This window comes from Saccostrea cucullata, unplaced genomic scaffold (assembly GCF_032062105.1).
Source record: "Saccostrea cucullata isolate Sc308-1 unplaced genomic scaffold, CSIRO_AGI_Scuc_v1 ctg2315, whole genome shotgun sequence".
Taxonomy (NCBI): Eukaryota; Metazoa; Mollusca; class Bivalvia; order Ostreida; family Ostreidae; genus Saccostrea; species Saccostrea cuccullata.
In genome coordinates, this window is record NW_026936261.1 from 49,767 (window position 1) to 57,275 (window position 7,509).

A 7,509-nucleotide genomic window follows, 5' to 3' on the forward strand; every position below is an offset into this window, starting at 1 on the left:
TAAGAAATCCTAAGATAATCTTAAGATTTATTCCTCGGATATCTTGAAAAAATCCTAGGATTATTCCTAAGATGTCCTGAGATGTTTTTGGAACAGGAATTCCTGGGATTTCCCTGGACAGTCCCAATTCAGGGGTTCTAGAAAAATCCCAGGAATCAAAACACCAAGACTTCCCAGGATATCCCAGGAAAATCCCAACACTTAAAATGTCCTAGGAAATCAGGAATTCCTAGGATTTCCTAGGATATCCTAGCCTCCTAGGACATCTTTTTTTTAAAAAATCATACATAGCAACAAAGCAGAATTATAAGATCTCTGAAAAAAATTTAATGAATGTATGCATTATAAAAATTCATGGCCACACAGAAAAAATAATACATAAAATAATTTTTAAAAAATGCTGATGGTATCTGATACAACAAATTCTTTACAATTTTACTGCTGTAACATTATAGTGCAGTTATGATTCAACATCATGATTTACACACAAGGGGGGAAACAGATTGTCTTATTTTCAAACTATGTTAATACATTCTGAAGCAGCTCTCATAGAATATTTATGATATACATGTACAATGACAAATATTAATAATAATAAAAAAATATTTAAATCAACAACCTAGTGTAGAGAGTAGGGGTGAGGCCCTCAGGGTTCTTCACTTCTGAAGAATTCTGTACAATAAAAGATTCAGATACCAAACAGAACTAATTCATAACACTCCCCCCACCCCCATAAAAAAAAAACAAAAACAGTATACACCTGGTGGCAACAAAGTTTGAAAAAAAAACCCCAAAAACATATAGGTCAAAGTCACAAGGTCATTAACCTTGATGTAATTTGAAAGAACTTAATTAGTGGAGTATGGATACTCAATATAAAATCTCTACCTCTTATGGTTCAAAAGTAAAAGATTCAATAAGGCTATATTTTAGCATAACGATGACAGTCAAGGTCATTGGTCTTGGTCTCATTTGAAAGTGGAGTAAGCATACCAAATATGAAGTATCTATATCTCTCATGATTCAAAAGTTATGGCAAAAGGTAAATTGGCAATAGACAGATAAACAGACAGGCAAAAACAATATGTGCCCCCGAAAGAGGCCTTGACCTCTGACCATTTCACTTCAAAATATATAAGGGTAATATTTAATTTATAAACAATATTAAATTTGTATTGATGATTAATCATGTTCTGCAGTGGGATCGTCAAAATGGGTTATAATATAAAATGTCATTGCAATATCTGATGGCTTTTTGGAAATGTTAAGAGAACGAAGTGTTACAGACAGACAGATTGACAAACAGAAAGATAAACAGACCCAAATTAATATCCCCCCTGCACCTCATCAATCCAATATAAGTCGCCCAGCTTTAGTTGATCACTGATGTATCTTCTTTAGCTGTACATTTTTCTTCTTCATCGCCAGTGGCCTAGTTGCAGATCGTGAAGCCTTGTTTGCTTTTTGTTCACTCGACTTTTCACTTGTCTTTGCTAAAATAAAATTTTACTTAATGTATTCCATTGTTTAGTCTAAATATGTAATTATTTCTAAGGGATAAAAATCAAACTTGTAAAATTTAGTAGCCAAAGATGCTACATGTACCAAGCTTTCAGATTCTACCAGTCCATAAAAATATGTGTTTGCCCAAGTAAGATGAATCATTTTTCTCAAAAGATTTATTTTATTCACACTTGCATAAGGAATAAGGTATGTTAATCAATTGCATACATGACGTGATTTACAAATGATGTCATAATAATCTTACTGAATAGCCTTTTTGTAGAAAATAAAATTTTAATTCGCAATAGTTAACCGCTTTACCACAGCTGTCGTATGAAGTCAATTTACTTGGCATTAAAATACTGTGAATTAAACTCTCCGTGTGAACAGAACATTAAAATCATACATTAACATTATTTGAACAGCTTACCTTTCTCGGCAATATTCTCCTTGTTGTAATTTGCTTCTTTTCCCTTAGTCCGAGTTAAACAGTCTGCAAAGTTATCAATAAAATTTTTTATAAGACGTGTATATATTTGTTCTTTGTAATCTAGCTGAAATTAATTTTAATGATGGCTGTCATTGATATTTCTTGCTGATTTTTTCATTTTTCTGTTCTAAATTTTGCGAATATTATCTTATGAGTTCTACGACATCTGCGTCAGTTTTCCCAACTTAATATAAGTTACAGAGATTGAAATGTACCATAAACTTTCATAGACGACTTTCACATTTACAAAAGTTATTCCCCTTTGCGGGGTCAATCCAGGGTCAACCGGCGTAAGACACTGTTTCCCCTCTATTACCTTACCAACTTTATGAGTCAGTATCTCAGAAATATAGTATGTATGAATTTGTTCATTACGTTTTTCAAGTTGCCCCATATTCTGGCAATACAGTTACAGACCGATATTGTTAGATATAAATGTCAGAAAATAAAAATATTTCCAGGTAACTTACAAAGGACAAAGTGGGAAAAATGAGTGTTATGCCGACAACGGGAGATAACCCTTAGGAATGTGAAATCCGTCTATTCTTTCAAGTTTACAAAAGAAATTTTTAAAAAAGATTACAAGATACCTGAAACTTTCTCTTCATTTGGTAGTCTCAATGAGAGTTTCCAGTCTCATAATCCTTGCCAGGCTTCAAGGTTCTAGCTAGAAGATAACAATGCAATGAAGGCTTTATCTAAGAGTATAATTTCAAAATTTACACCATGTCAAAACATTCAATGCAAATTTAACAGTAACTGATAATAAATATTTGTTTATAAGTCTTCTGCTTACTAAATTTTAACATGTAAAACCTGGAAATATTTCACTGTGTATGTACGTTTGATCTTCATGGACTAGACTGAATCACAGTATGCCCAAAAACCTTTTACACATATTCAAATCGTTTCTTCTGTTTCAATATTGAAATATTATACAACACATCACATGCACTAAATTATTAAACAATATTTGCGTGTTTAAATACATATTACAAGGAACCACTCGCCACTTACCCCACTGGCCTGTGGCCATGATATCTACACTTCTTCCAACATTCCCTTTACTGCACTCCTAGCGAAACCAAGATTTTTGGGAAAGAGAACATGGTTTATGTGAAGAATTAGAGTCAATCTTGGGCGTAAGTTGTGCATTTCATTACATTTCACCAGTCTCTCTAAACATTGCCGCTCCTTGAACTCCTATTTTGCGCTTCTCGATGAAGTCTCGCGAGAGGATGATACAGGACGGTGTAAAGTTATTTCGTGCCATACCAAGAAAATGCGGTTTGTTTATTCTTGAAAATAATTTGTGATTAATGTGAATTTACGTTTTTTTTTTTTTTTTTTTTTTTACAAAAAGAAAATATATTTTAGCGAATATTTTCTGACAAATTAATATTCAAAGCTGAGTTGACAGTAAAACATATTTTATACACCGGGTACTAATTGATCGAAGATAACTTTTTTGTACCACCTCTCGGAAGTTCGCGCGAGAGAATGCTGCAGACACGGTGTAGGGGTATTTTGTACACCTTTAAGAAATATCCCGATATTTTCCCGAGAATCTTTTTAAAAAAAACACCTAAGTTATTATCAGTGACAAACGACCCGCATATTAGAAAAATAAAATATAAATATCCTTGATCAACCAATTCTACTAACAGAAAGTGTTACAGAAGAAAATATTTTCGAAGAACCACGATGATACATTTAGGCCAAGAACAATTTGCATGGAAACCGTCCAAACACAAATATGGCGGATCGTGAAGTTGTCACATTGTGCTGTAAACAACGACTTTTCTTCGCATCTACAAGCCTGTCACGATGTCTGTAAGTATCTTATTGCTAAGTGATGAATGAAAATTAGTATATCTGGCGATAAAACCTATAGGGAAAGTGCATTTTTATCGTATTTAATAGTTATGTTACGACTCGAATTTGGTCAAAACCTTTGAAAAGTTTTTTTTGATCTCTGTTTATGTGGATAAAATTTTCAGGAAACTCTATTAGTTTTACTGCGTATTTTAGATTTTCCTCGTTAAATAAAAGCAATACTCAATATCAAAAACAACATGAGGAATTATATTCTCAAACTCAATACAACACGATTCTTACCCAACAAAATTTGAAATACCAAGCTTTTTAAGTCAGAAAGTGACGAAAGTATGATGTCACAGACCAAGTCATGCTTCTTGAGTATGCTGTTTATGTAGTATTTAAATTTGTTTAGTGTACTCTTCTTTCAATGACTCAATATTTACTTTTCTTTTGTATAGTATCTCTGGCAGTTATGGGTGAATATACAGCAAAATCATACAGATTTGGATGAAGATGTTAAAGATAGTAAAGTCAAAGACAGTTTGATGAACCAAATGACACTGATAAAGAAGAAGATACAAAAAAAAAAGATACTTCTAGCCAGGCATGTGACTTTGAAGCTGATAGTTTGGTAACCACCTGAGAGATATATAACCTGTATGCAGGTGATGACGGTATAGGAGAGCCATTTCTTATAACGTGCTCTGAGGAAAATATGTTTTATTTTGTCGAAATGAAATGCGAAGTAAAAAATTAAATTGACAGATAAAGAAAATTTACCACTCCATCCTTCTGCATGTATGGTCTTCTGAATTCAAAGCCATTTGAAAACCAACTTTAAGTTAAGAGGAACACTTTATTTTCAGTGAAACATTCTGGAAAATATTACTTCTACATAGAAAGAAAAAGTTGTATTAATACTTGATGTTGTATTGCAAGATGGCCAAGTTTGTATGACCAGTGCTTTCGAAAAAAAAACTATGCTTGCACTCGCGTTTCCCATGAACGAAGCAATCTAAAGATTAAGTATAGAATTTAATTCTAATGGATAAAAATCAACTCAGAAATGTGTGATTTGAAAATGGTGAAATATTGTTTGTCTGTAAACAATTTTTTCTTTAAAACATATTACATGTATAACTCCTCCCTGACAGCATCAATATTTCAGAAAGTATTTAATTAAAAAAATAGTTCTAGGGTCAGTGTCTTTCTATGTATCAAGTATAATATGTAATGATTGAAAATTATTCATTTTATGATTTTCTTGATATTATACATTAAAACTTTAAAAGTAATAAAATTTCCTGTCATTCTGTTTTAGCATTTATTAACATGTACAAGTTTCTAAAGTTTAATTTGTCTTTTTTACAAAAGTCCCAACATTAAGTCAAAAGTCTTAGGAAATGGGATTATCATAAAAATGATTAACTCCTGGCTTTACAATGAAATGTCCTGGCAAGATTTGGATTTGAAATGTTTAACAAAGAAGTCCTGGGAGATCCTAGGATGTCCTGAAATCAAATCCCAGGATTTTTACTCCTAGGATTTCCTCAAATCAGATTGTGAGGAAATCTTAGGAATTCTTAGGACATCTTAGGAATTCCTGAGAAGCATTTTCAAGTCAGGAATAATTTCTGCAAGGGCAATATAAGTGCCGGAAAAACAAAGGTTGTATCTACGGTTTCGTTGTTTCATATATGTCAAGGTCACGCTACTCTTATTTTTAGCTCAAACTCTTCTTCTCTGCTCCTAGGTATTAAATAAACTAACTTAGTGCATAGTTATGATGAGCAAGAGTGCTTTTACCAAAATTGTGAAATTTATGGTCCCATGGTCAGGGGTTCTGGTGTTGGGGGCGGGGCTTAATAGTTTAAATATCGAAAATACATGAATACTTTGAAAATCTTCTCTGCTTCTTGGTATTAAATAAACTAACTTAGTGCATAGTTATGATGAGCAAGAGTGCCTCTACCAAAATTGTGAATTTTATGACCCCAGGGTCAAGAGTTCTGGTGTTTAGGGGCGCTATTGATTATATAGTGAAAATACACACATTCTTTGAAAATCTTCTTCTATGCTCCTAGGTTTTAAATAAACTTACTAAGTGCATAGTTACAAGTATGATGAGCAAGAGTGCCTCTACTAAAATTGTGAATTTTATGGTCCCAGGGTCAAGGGTTCTGGTGTTGGGGGAGGGGCTCTATAGATAATATTTTAAAAATTCATGAAGTCTTTGAAAATCTTCTTCTGTGCTCCTAGGTATTAAATAAACTAACTAAGTGCATAGTTATAATAAGCAAGATTGCCTCTACCAAAATTGTGAATTTTTTGGTCCCTGGGGGTCAAGAGTTCTGGTGTTGGGAGAGGAACTCTATAGATTATATTGTGAAAATACATGAATACTTTGAAAATCTTCTCTGCTCCTAGGTATTAAATAAACTAACTTAGTGCATAGTTAAGATGAACAAGAGTGCTTTTACCAAAATTATGAATTTTATGGTCCCAGGGTCAGGGTTTCTGGTGTTAGGATGGGGCTCTATAGATTACATAGTGAAAATACATGAATTCTTTGAAAATTTTCTGCTCTGCTCTTTGGTATTAAATAAACTAACTAAGTGCATAGTTATGATGAGCAAGAGTGCCTCTACCAAAATTGTGAATTTTGTGGTCCCAGGGTCAGGGGTTCTGGTGTTGGGGGGTGGGGAGGGGGCTCTGTTGATTATACAGTGAAAATACATTAAATCGTTGAAAATTTTCTTCTCTGTCTCTGGGTATGAAGCAGATGAACTACATGTACCTATATAGTTATGATGAGCATGCGCCCTAATCTTGCAGAATTGTGAATTTCAAGGCCCCAGGTGTTGGGGGTGGGGATGGGCTCTACTTAATATATACTGAAAATGGATTAATTTTTTTATTGTTTGAAATCTGCTCCTTTGTATTTATAAAACATTAATTTATTTTTTGATAGGCAATTTTAAGGGTGCCTTTTAAAATCTGTGCAATGCGTGGACCTAGGGTCAGGGGTTTATTTCACAGTGTTAGGGGCACTACTGATTATTGCTGAATAATAGCGATTAGTCGGAATGCTTTTTTGTTCCCCTACCTTGTTTATGGGTATTCAGTACCCCTGTGAGGTGATCATGAATAATTCATGAATTTCCTTGAATTTTTCATGAATTTTTTATTCATGAAAATTATTCATGAAACGTTCATGATGATCGTATGAACTTTTTATTGGACATTTTCAAATCAATAAACCAAGCTAAGCAACTGCTAAGTGTTTTGTTATGATGCTCAATGGTGCATCTTTCAAAATTGTGAATGTCATATAGCATCTGGCTTAAAACATGAATCAAATTCAATAACTGGAAAGTTGTTGCAGAATGCTCAGGTGACCTATAAGGCCCATGGGCCTCTTGTTTGTATCGTTGGCTGTGCTCATATTGTAATTCTTTGCAGAAGGTAGTCAAATACGCATCTTTTTTGCAAATTTCAAGAACATTGCTATTTTTCAAACCTGTTTTTTCAATATGTGGATTCTCAATACGAAATTTTATTATAGAAAATGAAAGCACCAAGTGTATACTTTGTTTTGATATTTAAAATGGGAAAGAGGGTGATAGTTAATTAATTGATATAAGTACAAGGCATAAGATGTGTATTTATTATTTTTAAAATCTATTTACAGTATC

General features: G+C 33.1%; 1 long non-coding RNA gene across 1 annotated transcript; it reads right to left on the reverse strand.

Annotated features, from left to right (window-relative positions):
* LOC134245147 (uncharacterized) lies at window positions 1-3,193 on the reverse strand. Its single transcript, XR_009987362.1, has 4 exons — window positions 3,011-3,193; window positions 2,584-2,660; window positions 1,934-1,996; window positions 1-1,493 (listed from the first exon to the last, which is right to left on the reverse strand). It is a non-coding gene; the product is annotated as an uncharacterized LOC134245147 (long non-coding RNA).
* Between the last annotated feature and the right edge of the window lie 4,316 nt (window positions 3,194-7,509).